This window comes from Manis javanica, chromosome 16, assembly GCF_040802235.1.
Source record: "Manis javanica isolate MJ-LG chromosome 16, MJ_LKY, whole genome shotgun sequence".
Classification (NCBI taxonomy): Eukaryota; Metazoa; Chordata; class Mammalia; order Pholidota; family Manidae; genus Manis; species Manis javanica.
Genome location: NC_133171.1, coordinates 10,412,689 through 10,429,569, shown reverse-complemented (window position 1 = coordinate 10,429,569; position 16,881 = coordinate 10,412,689). Strand labels below are relative to the sequence as shown.

The 16,881-nt window shown below is 39.9% G+C and overlaps 1 protein-coding gene across 1 annotated transcript in view; it reads left to right on the top strand.

Moving 5' to 3' along the window:
* The window catches only part of LOC140846918 (bromodomain adjacent to zinc finger domain protein 2B-like), a 195,811-nt gene that overhangs the window by 72,604 nt on the left and 106,326 nt on the right, over positions 1–16,881 (top strand). The window contains exon 5 of the mRNA XM_073225239.1: positions 5,954–6,080. The gene's annotated coding sequence lies outside the window, so the exon portion shown is untranslated. The remainder of the gene's footprint in view (positions 1–5,953; positions 6,081–16,881) is intronic.

Here is a 16,881-nt window from a genome sequence, read left to right as displayed (position 1 = left end):
ATTCTCCCATAGTGTAGGATGCCTTTTTGTTTTGTTTATGATGTCTTTTGCTGTACAAAAACTTTTTAGTTTGATGTAGTCCCTTGAGTTCATTTTTGCTTTGGTTTCCCTTTCTCAAGGAGATGGGTTCAGGAAGAAGTTGCTCATGCTTATATTCAGGAGATGTTTGCCTATGTTGTCTCCTAAGAGTTTTATACTTTCGTGACTTACATTCAAGTCTTTAATCCATTTCGAGTTTACTTTTGTGTATGGGGTTAAACAATAATCCAGTTTCACTCTCTTGCATGTAGCTGTCCAGTTTTGTCAACACCAGCTGTTGAAGAGGCTGTCATTTCCCCATTGTATGTCCATGGCTCCTTTATCATATATTAACTGACCATATATGGTTGGGTTTATATCAGCACTTGCTGGTCTGTTCCATTGGTCTATGGGTCTGTTCTTGTGCCAGTACCAAATTGTCTTGATTACTGTGGCTTTGTAGTAGAGCTTGAAGTTGGGGAGCATAATTCCCCCTGTTATATTCTTCCTTCTCAGGATTCCTTTGGCTATTGGAGGTCTTTTGTGGTTCCATATGAATTTTAGCACAATTTTCTCTGGTTCGTTGAAGAAGGCTGATGGTATTTTGATAGGAATTGCATTGAATCTATAGATTGCTTTAGACAGGATGACCAATTTGACAATATTAATTCTTCCTATCCATGAGCATGGGATGTGTTTCCATTTATTGGTATCTTCTTTAATTTCTCTCATGAGTGTCTCATAGTTTTCAGAGTACAGGTCTTTCACTTCCTTGGTTAGGTTTATTCCTAGGTATTTTATTCTTTTTGATGCAACTGTGAATGAAATTGTTTTCCTGATTTCTCTTTCTACTAGTTCATTGTTAGTGTATAGGAATGCCACAGATTTATGTGTATTAATTTTGTATCCTGCAATTTTGCTGAATTCAGATATTAGATCTAGTAGTTTCGGAATGGATGCTTTAGGATTTTTTATGTACAATATCATGTCATCTGGAAACAGGGACAGTTTCACTTCTTCCTTGCCAATCTGGATGCCTTTTATTTCTTTGTGTTGTCTGATTGCAGTGGCTAGGACCTCCAGTACTATGTTGAATAGAAGTGGAGAGAGTGGGCAACCCTGTCTTGTCCCTGATCTTAAAGGAAAAGTTTTCAGCTTCTCACTGTTAAGCATAATGTTGGCTGTGGGTTTGTCATATATGGCCTGTATTATGTTGAGGTACTTGCCCTATGTACCCATTGTGTTGAGAGTTTTTATCATGAATGGATGTTGAATTTTGTCAAATGCTTTTTCAGCATCTATGGAGATAATCATGTGGTTTTTGTCCTTCTTTTTGTTGATGTCGTGGATGATGTTGATGGATTTTTTAAATGTTGTAACACCCTTGCATCCTTGGAATGAATCCTATTTGATCATGATGGATGATTCTTTTTGATGTATTTTTGAATTTGGTTTGCTAATATTTTGTTGAGTATTTTTGCATCTTTGTTCATCAGGGATATTGGTCTGTGATTTTCTTTCTTTTGTGGTGTCTTTGCCTGATTTTGGTATTAGAGTGGTGCTAGCCTCATAGAGTGAGTTTGGAAGTATCCCCTTCTCTTCTATTTTTTGGAAAAATATAAGGAGAATGGGTATTAGGTCTTCACTAAATATTTGATAAAATTCAGTGGTGAAGTCATCTGATCCAGGAGTTTTGTTCTTAGGTAGGTTTTTGATTACCAGTTCAATTTTGTTGCTGGTAATTGGTGTGTTCAGATTTTCTGTCTCTTCCTTGGTCAACCTTGGAAGGTTGTATTTTTCTAGAAAGTTGTCTATTTCTTCTAGGTTATCCAGTTTGTTAGCATATAATATTTCATAGTATTCTCTAATAATTCTTTGTATTTCTATGGTGTCCGTAGTGATCTTGCCTTTCTCATTTCTGATTCTGTTTATGTGTGTAGACTCTCTTTTTTTCTTGATAAGTCTGGCTAGGGGTTTATCTATTTTGTTTATTTTCTCGAAGAACCAGCTCTTGCTTTCATTGATTCTTTCTATTGTTTTATTCTTCTCAATCTTATTTATTTCTGCTCTAATCTTTTTTATATCCGTCCTTCTACTGACTTTGGACCACATTTGTTGTTCTTTTTCTAGTTTCATTAATTGTGAGTTTAGACTGCTTATATGGGATTGTTCTTCTTTCTTGAGGCAGGCCTGTATTGCAATATACTTTCCTTTTAGCATGGCCTTGGCTGCATCCCACACATTTTGCGGTGTTGAATTATTGTCATTTGTCTCCATATATTACTTGATCTCTGTTTTTATTTGGTCATTGATCCATTGGTTATTTAGGAGCATGTTATGAAGCCTCCATGTGTTTGTGAGATTTTTTACAGTTCTTTCCCTTTGATTTTTCTCCCTTTTCCTGATTTCTTGATTTCCATTGGATTTGATTTAATTTTCTTTGTTCAATTGTTCCACTTTCACAGATTTAAAAATTATGCATTCTATGTCTTAAATTTATCCTTAAAGTTACCATGCATGTGGCTCAAGTTGCTTTTTTCTAACATATGGAGTTAGTATCTATGTCTCTTTATCAAAACAGGATCCCAAGCACACTTTTGTTCTATTACCATTCCATGGAACTTCCCCAAAACCTTTCTCCTTTTGATATCTTTGGGAATATTAATTTTAATTTTAAAAGTGCATCAATATTTATTTATGCAACACATGCTATTAAGTTTTTTAACTCACCATTGCTTCTTGTATGTCATCTTGTCTCCTGGAATAATTGTTTTTCATGCTGGAACACCTCTTTTAGAGAAAGTATGTAGGTGATGAACTTCCGGAGCTTTTAGATGCTTAAACATGTCTTGGTTTTGCCCTTACATATGACCAATATTTTCTCTGGATATAGAATTTTAGATTCCATTATTTTTCCTCCTGCTCTGGAAGATAGTGTTCCATTATCTCCTTGGCTCCAGTGCTATTGAGGAGATGGCAAGTGTCAATTTGCCTCTGGTTCTTTTTGGGTAATCTCCTTTTTCACCAGTCACTTTTGGAATCCAGGCTTGGTACACTGAAATCTCACTACTACATGCCTGGTGTTTTTTTGTTGTGTTTTTTTGTTGTTTTTACTCATCCTCTCATATTCAGGGGGCCCTTTCAGTCTAAGGATTTGTGCTTCCTTGTCCTGGACAATTCTCATCCATCATTCCTTCACATGTTGCTGACTTCCATTCACTCTATGCTGTGCTTTTGTAAAGCTATAAGATGGATTTATCTTCCATGTCTCTTAACTTTTCTCATCAATTTTGATCAGTATGGGCTATGGAAGAATTCTTTCCTGGACCTTCTTGCTCTCTCATTTACCCTTCAGCTGTATCCATTTAGCTTTTCAAGCCATCTATTCACTCATTTTTAAATTTCAACAATTATAATTTTCACTTTCAAGACCTCTGTAGTTTTTCATGATGACCCGTTCTTGCACCATGGATGTAGCACTCCTCATGTCTTTGATACAGGGTTGTCTTAAGTCTTGTGTGTCCTGAATCTTCTATAGATTGGAGTGGCCCCTTTAAGGAAAAGAATACAATGAAATAAGTGAAGGGGATAAAGAGGGACAAACCTCCGATTATGAAATAAATAGGTACAGCATGGGGAATGTAGTCAATAACCTTTGTATAATGACAGTAGCTGTACTTATCTTGGTAAGCATTTTGTGATGCATATCACTATTAAATCACTATGTTGTATAACTGAAACTAATATAATATTACATCAACTATGCTTCAATTAAAAAAAAAGAAAATATCCCAAAATTGCTTGAATGAGAAAATAAATCATAACACCTTTCAGGAGACTTGGAGGTTCAGTTTCTTTTCTTCTGAGATCCCTTAGAAAGTTTACCAGAAATGCTTACCTAAAAATGGGCTTCCCCTGCTTGTCTAGAACACTCTGTAACCCCTGGCAATTCCCAGCCTTCACAGGGACCCTCTGGCTTATGCTGATGGACATCCATGGACGCACATAGATAGTCTTTCCAGGGATTTGTAGTGTTTGATGGGAGGAGAGCTGGAATATGTGCTTGGTCTACTCAAAATCCGTTCTGGTTTTAGCCAAGGTGTATGGAACAATCACCTCTTTTTCATTGATTACTTTGTTTTCATCTTTTGTTGTAGGTTAATAGTTGGTGATTCTATTGTGGTTACCTTTTATTGTAATGGATACTAAATTATTTTTGAAATAGAAGAATATATACATTATAGGGAAGGAAAAAGTTTTTTCTTTGACCCTACTGGGGTTCTTGGCTCGGATTGAAAATCAAACTGGCAAGAACAGATTAACAGGAGAAATGTGTACGCATTTAGTGTAAGTTTTACATAATATGGGAGCCTTAATGAGGAAATAAAGACCTAAAGAAACAGACCTGTATTCTTATACTGGACTTGATGAAGAATGGACAGTTGTGGAGGAATGTGATAGGTTAAAGAGTATGAGGTAATTATAGTAAACTGGGGGAAACTTAGCAAGGCCAGTTTCTTAGGAATCTTTGTCCACAGGCATAAAGATGCTCCTTTCCTCTGGGTATAGGAAGGTCCCTCTCACATGAGGATTTTATGACCTGTTTCAAGGAAAACAGTAAGGTGGTGGAGGTCAGTGTGACCTACCTGCTTAAAATACTCAGTATGCCAACATGCCATGTTTTGGTGTAGTGTGCCCTGAACCCCATTAACCTACACACACACATATAGTTACAGGGTGAGAAAACAAATTGATCCTGTTTCTAATTAAATTTCTTATCAAGGAATACAGTGAAATATAGAAATGTTTTAAGATATCATTTATGTTTAGGCAAATAAACTGCTTCTGGGGGATGAAAATATAATCTAATATGCTGGTAGTTAGAAAGGTACAACTTTTTGTTTTTCTAATCCCCTGAGAGTTTGAGTTTACTAATGCTGTTCTTTGAAAACTTTGCAAAAGCTAGAGGAGTAAAATAGAAGTAAATTAAAATATGTTTATTGTTGAAAAATGCAAATCAGAAATTAAGGTTTAAATAAATACAAATAATTTCATTCTTAAAAAGGTCAAGTTTTTCTTTTCAAAAGAGATAAATTTTTACTTTCTTCTCTCTAAAGTTAAATTGCCATAATAGCCACAAAAAAACCCACACTGTGCCTTTGTGTAAATTAAAGAAACATGACCCTTCCGTGGGAAGATACATCCCTGCCCTGGAGGGCTCCCCTTCCTGGAAGACAGGGTTCTCCCCGGAAGCACCAGGTCTGAGAAGAAGAGCTGAGCCAGTTTCAGAGCTGGATTGTCCCCTTGGCTGGGATCCTCGCTCAGGGTGTGACCTGTGTGTTTGTATGGTGCGCCACTGAGAACTGTGTACTGATCACTTGCAGAATAATCCCTTTTTATGAAGTAATTTCCCACTCTTTAGAATTTCAGTACCTGCTCTATGAGTGCAATATATATATATTTTTTCCACAAATTTGCTTCATCCGCATCCCCTGGGAACTTGTTAGAAAGAGACCAGAGCTATTGATCAGAATCAGACAAGATCCCCAGGTGATGATACACACTAAAGTTGGACATGTGCTGCTCTCTGTTACTTTTAGACTTGTAGAGCGGACACACGGGAGCAGGTGGCAAAATCCAATATAAGAAGTTCAAACCTCGGAAAGAATGGGGATTCTTAAGGCAATTACCGCTTATAATGCCTTTTGCTGACTATTCTGATTCAACAGATGAAGGTTGGGGGTTTACAGATATTAACTCATTCTTAACTAACCACTGTAGGTTTTAGAAATGCAGGGTAGAAAAGCAAAAAGTAGTCCACGTAATCTGGAAAGAGAGTTTGCTTAAGGTACGGCAGAGATTGCCACTGTGTTCACACAGCACTTTGCAAGTAATTTTGACCATTTTCTCCTTTATTTCTACTTTCTCTTCACAGACAGATGCTAAGAGCAGACAGTTCACCACTGGCCTGGTCCCTGGGCTGCGAGATGCTTCTGCCTTCCTCCGTGTCCTTGAACGCCTGGCATGCCGCAAGATGGGGAGCTCCTTAGGCCACGGGGAGGGTACGACTAACTTTTTAGCCCTATTTGTGTTCTAGTTTATTGTGCTATATAATAATTGCTCTTTTCATTTCTTTTCATTTTGACTAATCTTATCCATTTTCTTCTAGTTTAGTGCTGAAAAATTTTGCATTTTCTCAGAATAGATTTCAGGACTCTAGTGGTCAGTTTAATATGCCTGTTGTTGATCTTCAAATTGCATCAGTGAGGTGCACTGCTCACTTCTGCAGCAGTGCCTGGGAAAGATCTCGCAACTGCCTGCACTCGTGTGTGCTTTCCTGCATTTGGGATTTGTTAGTTTTGCGGTTTTCTTTGAAGGAGAAGTTGTGAAGCAATTTATTTAGATGCCCAGAGATGGTTATGAGTCTTGCTTAGCCAATAATTCCTTGGAATTAACATGAGTGTTAACAATAATGTGTTTCATAGATGACTACAACTCTTGTGTCCTGTTTTGGAAGCTTACTTCAGAAACACAGTAACACCTGTCAAAGCTTGACATTTACATGAAGCATTTTCTGACAGTTTTCTTCCAGTCTGTTCTTCTGAAGTTTTAGAACTAAAAGAAAATAGAATTAATGTAAAACACTAACAATTAGGCAAAAGGAACTATATCCAGGTGCTGCAAGTTCCCACAGACATGTGGAAGCCTGAAGTCTCACATCTGGAATTTTGAACACGTCTCCCCTCGGGGTGGGGTGGGGGATCACTGGAAATGATGTCGCATTGGATCCCACTTTCGGGGTTGATTTACAGACTCCTGCCCTGCATCCCTGTCACTGAGCCACACTCCCTTCCCTCCTGTTTCCTGTACAACCTGAATAGTATCTGAAAAAGGCTAGAGTTGTCTACAGAAATTGGAACTTAAAACTCTCCCTCCCTCTTTTTTTTTTCTTCAATCTCTGTGGGCAGCGTTTTGGGCATCTCCTGGGGTGTTTACATTTCAAAGACATGAGAGATTTACACTCTCAAGGGACAGAGGAAGACTTCTATACCTTTGCTATCATAAATAGTGCAGTGATAATCATAGGGGTGCATATGTCTGTTTGAATCAGTGACCTTGTTTTCTTTAGTACCTGTTCTACTTAAACTCACAAAAAGGATTAAAAAAGATATTCCACATCCTGGGCTATAAAATGTATCTTAAGTTAAAATAATAGAAGTCATACAATGTTTGCTTAGATCACAATGGAAGTATAGTAGACAGAAAAAACAGAATGATTGCTGGAATATCTGAAAATATGGAGATTAAAATTCATACTTGAAAAATAATATATGGGTCAAAGAAGAGATGTAAGGCAAAGTCAAAAATTTTGAACTAAATGGAGATGAAAATAGAACAGCTTAAAATTTGTGGGATACTGTCAAAGCAGTGCTTGGAGGACAACTCATAGCACTTAATGCATATATTAGAAAAGAAAAAGAATCTTAAACCAATAATCTAAAATATACTGAAGGAAACTAGATAAAGAAGAAAAAATTAAATCTAAAGTAAACACACAAAAAATAAAAATTAGAGCATAAATCAATGAAATTGAAAATACAAAGGGCAATAGAGGAAATCAACCAAACCTGCTGCTACTTTGAAAATATCAGTGAAATTTATTAACCTCTAGCCATGATAACTAAGGAAAAAGAAGACACAAATACTAGTATTGGAAATAAAAGATGGGCCAATCATTACTGATCCCATGGACATTAAAAGGATAATAAAGCCAACACAACACTGAAGGAGAAGAAAATAGGAGGACTAACAGTACCCAATCTGAAGACTTAATATAAAGCTACAGTAATCAAGACAGTGTGATAGTGAAAGAATATAGATATAGATCAATGGAACACAACAGAGAGCCCAAAGCGGGAGATACATATAGTCATGTGATCTTTCACAAGGAACAAAGGAAATATAATGAAGCAAAGACAGTCTTTTCAACAAATATTGCTTGTAGAACTGAGCATCCACATGCAAATAAATGAATCTAGAAACCGACCTTATAACCCCTTCAAAATTCAAAATTGATCATACATATAAATAAACTGCAAAATGTTGCAACTCCTACAAGATAATATAGTATTATTCAATTAGATTACTTTGGGTATGGTGATGATGTGAGAAACAGCACCAAATGCATGATTCATGAAAAAAAATAATTGAGACCCTGGATTTCATTAAAATAAAAAATTTCCATTCTGCAAAAGACAATGTCAAGGGAATAAGAAGACAAGTTACAGACTTGGAAAAGAAACTTGCAAACAACACATCTAAAAATGACTGTTACCCAAAATATACAAAGAACTCTTAAACTTCAACAATATAAGAAAAACAACCCAGTTAAAAAATAGGCCAAAGATCTTGGCAGAATCCTCACCAATGAAATTTACAAATGGCCAATAAGCACATGAAAAGATGGTTCAAGTTCTATGGCATCAGAGAAGTGCAAATGAAAACAACAGAGAGATACCACTACAGAGCTATTAGAATAGCCCAAGTCCAAAACACTGACACCAAGTTCTGGTGAGATGTGGAGCAACAGAAACTCTTACTCATTGCTGATGAGAATGTAAAATGGTATTGCCACTTTGGAAGACAGTTTGACATTTTCTAACAAAACTGCACATACTCTTACCATATGATCCTGCAATGGTTTCCCAAAGGAGTTGAAAACTTATGTCCATACAGAAGCCTATGCATGAATGCTTACAGCAGCTTTATTCTTAATTGACTAAACTTGGAACCAACAAAGATATCCTTCAGTAGGCAAATGGATAAATAAACTGATACATCCAGACACTGGAATATTGCTCAGTGCTAAAAATAAATGAAGTACCAAGCTTGAAAAGACATGGAAGAACTTTAAATATATGTTAGTGAAAGGAGCTGATCTGAAAGGGCTGCATGCTAAGGGCTATGGCACCAACTGCATGACATTCTCTAAAAGGAGGGACTATGGACACAATAAGAAGATCAGTGGTTGACAGGGGTGGGTGTAGGGAGAAGGATGAATAGGTGGTACATAGTGGATTTTTAGGGCAGTGAAAACACACCATATGATACAATAATGATGGGCACACATCATACCATTTGTCCAGATCTATAGAATATACAACACAGATGAATGCTATATAAACTAGGGACTTTGGTGATTTTGATTTGTTAGTGTAGGCTCATGTATTGCACAAATGTACTACTCTGGTGGAGGGATGTTGATAGTAGGGGAGGCTGTGAACCTAGAACTATGATAAAAGAAAGCCTTAATAAAAAATGATTAACAAAGGAACATTATGAGCAACTCTGTGCCCACACATTTGATAACCCAGATGAAATGGGCCAATTCCTTGAAAGACAAAATCTACGAAAATTATACAAGAGATAGATAATATGTCCAGGCCAGTATTTATTAAAGATACTGAAACAGTAATCAATAACCTTCCAAATCAGAAAAGACCAGACTGAGATGGGTTCACGGTGAATTCTAACAAATACTTAAGGAAGAAATGATGCTGGTTCTCTGCAATCTCCTCTGGGAATTAGAAGCAGAATGAATACTTCCTAATTCATTCTGTGAGGCCAGGATGATACTAATATTTAAACCAAACAAAGAAATTACAAGAAAAGAAAACTACAGACCAGTATCTCTCATGAACATAGACGCAAGTGTCTTCCCCAAAATATTAGCAAATCAAATTCAAACATGTATCAAAGTTTGTGTGTGTATGCATCACAATCCAGTGGGAGTCATTCCAGACATACAAGTCTTCTTCACCATTTGACAATCAATTAACTTAATCAATCACCTCAACAAACTAAAGAATAAAAATCATGTGATATTAATAGATTCAGAAAAAGTATCCAGCACCCATTCATGATAAAAACTCTCATCAGACTAGGAACAGAGGGGAACTTCCTAACTTTGAAAAAGTATATCTACAAAAACCCTGCCGCTAACATCATATGTAATGGTGAGAAGCTGGAGACTTCCCTACTAATATCAGGAACAAGGCATGGGTATCCGCCTCGCACCATTTATATTCAACATTGTATTAGAAATCCTAGCTAGTGAATAGTACAAGAAAAAGAAAAAGTGTATATAGATTGGGAAGGAAGAAACAAAATTCACCTTGTTTGACGATGACGTGACTGTGTATGCAGAAAATCCTAAAGGATCAAGAAAACTATTATAATAAGCAATAATAGCAAAGCTGCATTATACAAGTTTATTATACAAAAGTCAATTGCTTTCCTATCAGTAATAAACAATTGGGATTTGAAAAAACCTCTAGCCAGAATTATTAAGAGAAAAAGAGAATCTGCATGCATAAACAGAATCAGAAATGAGAAAGGAAAAATCACTACGGACACCGAAGTAATACAAAGAATTATTAGAGAATACTATGAAAATCTATGTGCTAGTAAACTGGGTAGCCTAGAAGAAATGGAAAATTTTCTAGAAAAATACAACCTCCCAAGGCTGACCAAGCAATAAAAGGAAAATCTAAACAGACTAATTACCAGCAATGAAATTGAATCAGTAATCAAAAAACTACCCAAGAAGAAAACCCCTGGAGCAGATGGATTCACTGCTGAGTTTTATCAGACATTTTGAGAAGACATAATACCCATTCTCCTAAAAGTTTTCCAAAAAATAGAAGAGGAGGGAATACTCCCAAACTCATTGTATGAAGTCAGCATCACTCTAATACCAAAGCCAGGTAAAGACACCACCAAATAAGAAAATTCCAGACCAATATCCCTCATGAACATAGATGCAAACATACTCAACAAAATGTTAGCAAACCAAATTCAAAAATACATCAAGAGTTTTATTCATTATCAAGTGGGATTCATCTCAGGGATGCAAGGATGGTACAACATTTGAAAATCCATCAACATCATCCACGACATCAACAAAAGAAGGACAAAAATCACGTGATCATCTTCATAGATGCTGAAAAAGCTTTCGATAAAATTCAACATCCATTCATGATAAAAACTCTCAACAAAATGGGTATAGAGGGCAAGTGCCTCAACATAATAATGGCCATATATGACAAAGCCATAGCCAACATTATACCTAACACGGAGAAGCTGAAAGCTTTTCCTTTCAGATTGGGAACAAGACAAGGATGACCACTCTCCCCGCTTTTATTAAACATAGTCTTAGCCACTGCAGTTGGACAACACAAAGAAATTAAAGGCATCAAGATGAGTAAGGAAGAAGTCAGACTGTCACAGTTTGCAAATGACATGATACTGTACATAACAAATCCGAAAGAATCCACTCCAAAACTGCTAGAACAAATATCTGAATTCAGCAAAGTTGTGGGATACAAAATTAATACACAGAAATCTGTTGCATTCTTATACACTTACGATGAACTAGCAGAAAGAGAAATCAGGAAAACAATTCCATTCACAACTGCATCAAAAAGAACAAAACACCTAGGAATAAACCTAACCAAGAAAGTGAAAGTCCTATACCCTAACAACTACAAGACACTCTTAAGAGAAATTAAAGAGGACACTAATAAATGGAAATATATCCCATGCTCTTGGGTACGAAGAATTAATACTGGCAAAATGGCCATGCTGTTTAAAGCAGTTTGTAGGTTCAATGCAATCCCTATCAAAATACCAACAGCATTCTTCAATGAACTGGAAGAAATAGTTCTAAAATTCATATGGAACCACAAAAGACCCTGAATAGCCAAAGCAATCCAGAGAAGAAAGAGTAAAGCACGGGGGATCTCGCTTCCCAACTTCAAGCTCTACTACAAAGCCACAGTAATCAAGACAGTTTGGTGCTGGCATAAGAACAGAGCCACAGACCAGTGGAACAGAATAGAGAGTCTAGACATTAACCCAAGCATATATAGTCAATTGATGTATGATAAAGGAGCCATGGATATACAATGGGGGAATGACAGCCTCTTCAACAACTGGTGTTGGCAAAACTGGACAACTACATGTAAGAGAATGAAACCGGTTTATTGTGTAACCCCATACACAAAAGTAAATTCAGAATGGATCAAAGATCTGAATGTAAGCCATGAAACCATGAAACTCTTAGAAGAAAACTTTGGCAAAATTTTCTTGGACATAAACATGAGCAACTTCTTCATGAACGTATCTCCCAGGACAAGGGAAACAAAAACAAAAATGAACAAGTGGGACTGTATTAAACTAAAAAGCTTCTGTACAGCAAAGGACACCATCAGTAGAACAAAAAGGCATCCTACAGTATGGGAGAATATATTTATAAATGACATATCTGCTAAGGGGTTGACATCCAAAATATATGAAGAGCTCACGCACCTCAACAAACAAAAAGCAAATAATCCAATGAAAAAGTGGGCAGAGGATCTGAACAGACAGTTCTCCAAAGAAGAAATTCAGATGGCCAATAGGCACATGAAAAGATGCTCTACATTGCTAATCATCAGTGAAATGCAAATTAAAACCACAATGAGATATCACCTCACACTAGTTAGGATGGCCAACATCCAAAAGACAGACAACACATGTTGCTGAGGATGTGGAGAAAGGGGAACCCTCCTACACTGTTGGTGGGAATGTAAATTCAACTATTGTGGAAAGCTGTATGGAGGTTCCTCAAAAAACTCAAAATAGAAATAGCATTTGACCCAGGAATTCCACTCCTAGTGATTTACCTTAAATACAGGAGCCCAGTTGCAAAGAGACATATGCACCCCTATGTTTATCGCTGCACTATTTACAATAGCCAAGAAATGGAAGCAACATAAGTGTCCATCAGTTGGTGAATGGATAAAGAACATGTGGTATGTATACACAATGGAGGAAAACAAATCCGACCATTTGCAACAACATGGATGGAGGTAGAGGATATCACGCTCAGTGAAATAAGCCAGGCGGAGGAAGACAAGTATCAAATGATTTCACTCATCTGTGGAGTATAAGAACAAAGTAAAAACTGAAGGGACAAAACAGCAGCAGACTCACAGAACCCAAGAAGGGAATAACAGTTACCAAAGGGAAAGAGACTGGGGAGGATGGGTGGGAAGGGAGGGATAAGGGGGGAAAAGGGGCATTATGATTAGCACACATAATGTTGGGGGGGGGCACGGGGAAGGCAGTATAGCACAGAGAAGACAAGTAGTGATTCTATAGCATCTTACTGCGCTGATGGACAGTGACTGTAATGGAGTATGTGGTGGGGACTTGATAGTAGGGGTAGTGTAGAAACCATAATATTGCTCATGTAATTGTACATTAATAATGCAAAAAAAAATTAGGCTATTTGGGTGGAGCTTCACTCCACTCCAAGAGATGTGCTTATGAGAAGCTGGGGCCTATGGAGAAACACCAGGTATGTGCATGGCAGACAGAAGACCATGTGAAGGCGCAGCAAGGAGGCAGCCTTCTTCAAGCCAAGGAGAGAGGCCTTGGGCCAGACCAACCCTGCCAGCCTGTGGAGCTTGGTCCTTAAGCTCCAGAACTCCATGAAAATAAGTTTCTGTGGACTAAGCCACCCAGTCTGTGGACTCCTGTTATAGCAGGAGGGCCTTCTCCCTCCCACCAGTCACCAAGTCCTCCCCACCCTACTTCCTAAACATCTCTGCAGTCTACGCTCTGCATACCCATTCAACTGCCCTCGTCCAGCACCCCATCAAATCTTTTGTGGATGCTTGTAGCAGCCTCTGAGTAGTCATTCTGCTCTCACTTTGCCCCCAAGAATCCAGTCTCCAGAGGCCAGAGTGCTCATTTAAAAATGGAATCTTTTCCCTGATCTAAAACCCTTGAATCTCTCAAAGAATAAAATCAGAACTTAATTTGGCAGGCAAGCGGAGCATGATCATGAAGGCCGTCAGTCGGGGACGGGCAGCCAATGGGCGCAGACGCGTAAGCCTGGGGCGGAGTAGTAGCTGCCGGCGCCGCCGCCTCCTTTATTCAAGCATCAGTAGCATCTTGAGCGCTGCCGGGACACCAGCGGCCGCAGCGGCCTCCGTGCTTGGAGCCGCCGTACCTTCTGCGCAGCGGGCCGACGGAGACCAGATGATGGGCCCGCTCTGTGCTTGGCTGCGCCTTCCTCCCGATCTCGCCCCCCAGCCTCGGATCGCCGCGTCGCACCCGCTGGGCCCCCGGCGCCGCACTCGCCCCTTCTCGGTCTCCCCTGACGGGCGGAGGGCGGCGGCCGGCCCGGACTTGGAGCCGCTGGCCCGGCCGGACTTCAGAGACCTCGGCTGAGAAGCGGCTCCCGCTTCCGCGGATCTGCGGTGGAGGGTCCAGAGCGGGCCCCGCTTCAGGGGTGAAGACGACAGCGACGGCTCTGCGGGCTGGAAGGTACGTGGCCGCGGGGCGCGGCGGGACCCCTGCCTCCGCCCGAGGGCACGGGGAAACCGGACAAGGGGGCGGCCGTGCGAGTTGCTCGGCGGGCAGCGCGTGGCCCGTCGGGCCGGGACGCGGCCGACGCGGGTGGTGGGCTCGCGGTGCCCGGCCGGGGGCCTGGAGTCGGCGCGCTCCGCCGAAGGGGCTGCCCGGGATGGGAGGGAGCGGAGCAGGTGCGCCCCGGGCGGACGTCCGAGCGGCCGGCGAAGTTCGCGGGGCAGCGGGGGAGGGGCTCGCTGGAGCCGTTGTTCCTCGGTGTCGGCCGGGGTGGTGAGCGCGGCAGCTCTCCGCCCCGCGGCGCCTGGCCGCCCGTCCGGGTGCCGCGCTCTCGACCTGCCCCCGCCGCCCGGGACGGGGCCGCGCAGACGGGGAGGCCGGTGGTCGTTTTGTCGCTTTTGGATTTTCTCGGCGGGGGCCCCGTGGGCGAGGGCCGGGCGGCTGAAGTTCAGGTGGGGCGGGCGGCGGGGCGGCGGGGGTGTGGCCGCCCGGAGGCAGCGCCTTTAAAATAAAACATTTTTTCATAAGGTTCCTCTCGTCTTTTTTATTTGGGAATGAAGTTTCTTTACTTTGATCTGGGAAGTGACAGGGAATTTTCTTGTATTTAGAAATTCACATTTTTCTGGCATTTCGTTTTGTAATCTGTAGTTGAGTAATTTATAACTCGCCACGGAGATTCTGAGACAGGGACCGTGGGTGTAGTCAGAGTAGCGTGAGGGCCTCTGGAAAAAGACGCCAAAACTCCGTATTAAACAATTTAGCAGAGTCACACTAATTCTTTAAAGTAAAATATCAAACTAGGAGTATAAGCATTCTTAAGTGAAGATTAGTTAAAACTAAAAAGCCAGGAGTAACCGGGCCTGGAATGTTTGAACATCCCTCAAATAAGAAAGTAGCTCAGCATAGCCCATGTCTTCATTGTGTCAATTAAATGAGGCTATTGTAAAATTTACTTCTGCCTGCTAAAAGGCCCAGTTTATTTTTAACTTTGCCCAGATGACTCCTCCAGCCCCAAATCAAGTACTTTATAACCTGGGCAACTAATATGGCAATAAGCCCAGTCACAAACAACAAAGTAAAAGACAGGAAGCATCCCATCTTAAAGATAAGATTGCATTTTAACAGCCCGGAAGTTAACAAGTAAGATACTTTTTTTTTACTAAGGCATTACTGATATACATTCCTCTGAAGGTTTCACATGAAAAAACAATGGTTAATACATTCACCCATATTATCTAGTCCAGGGCGTTCATACCCCATTGCAGTCACTGTCCATCAGTGTAGTAAGATGCCACAGATACACTATTTGCCAAGAAGTAAGAATCTTTATTTTATTTTATTTATTTTGGTATCATTAATCTACAGTTACATGAGGAACATGTTTACCATATTACCCCCTTCACCAAGTCCGCCCCACATACCCGTTAGTCACTTCCCTGTCCCCCTTCTCCCTCCCTTCCCACCCATCCTCCCCAGTCCCTTTCCCTTTGGTAACTGTTAGTCCTTTCTTGGGTTCTGCGATTCTGCTGCTCTTTTGTTCACTCAGTTTTTCCTTTGTTCTTATATTCCACATAGGAGTGAAATCATTTGGTAGTTGTCTTTCTCCTGCTGGTTTATTTCACTAAGCATAAAACCCTGTAGCTCCATCCATGGTGTTGCAAATGGTAGGTTTTCGTTTATGGCTGAATAATACTACATTGTGTATCTGTACCACCTCTTCATCCATTCATCTGCTGATGGACACGTAGGTTGCTTCCATGTCTTCGCTATTGTAAGTAGTGTTGCGATAAACATAGGGTTGCATCTGTATTTTCAAATTGGGCTTCTGCATTCTTAGAGTAAATTCCTAGAAGTGTGATTCCTGGGTCAAATGGTATTTCTATTTTGTGCTTTTTGAGGAACCTCCATACTGTTTTCCACAATGGTTGAACCTAATTTACATTCCTACCAGCAGTGTAGGAGGGTTCCCCTTTCTCCACAACCTTGCCAACATTTGTCCTTGTTTGTCTTTTGGGTGGTAGCGATCTTTACTGGTGTGAGGTGATATCTCATTGTGGTTTTAATTTGCATTTCTCTTATGGCAAGCGATGTGGAGCATCTTTGGATGTGTCTGTTGGCCATGTGAATTTCTTCTTTGGAGAAGTCTTGTCTTTTTTTTTTTTTTAGTGTCCTAATCTTGTTTTGGTAACAGTGTGATTTTGGCCTCATAGAAATGAATTTGTAAGCTTTCCTTCCTCTTCTATTTTTGGGACTAGTTTGAGAAGAATAGGTATTAACTCATTTCAATGTTTGACTGGAATTCTCCTATGAAAATATCTTGGACTCTTGATAGTGTGGAGTTTTTGGTTACTAGTTGTTGGTCTGTTCAGATTTCTATTTTCTCCAGAATAGGTTTGAACATCGCATGAGTCTAGGAACTTACCCATTTCTTCTAGGGTGCCAAAT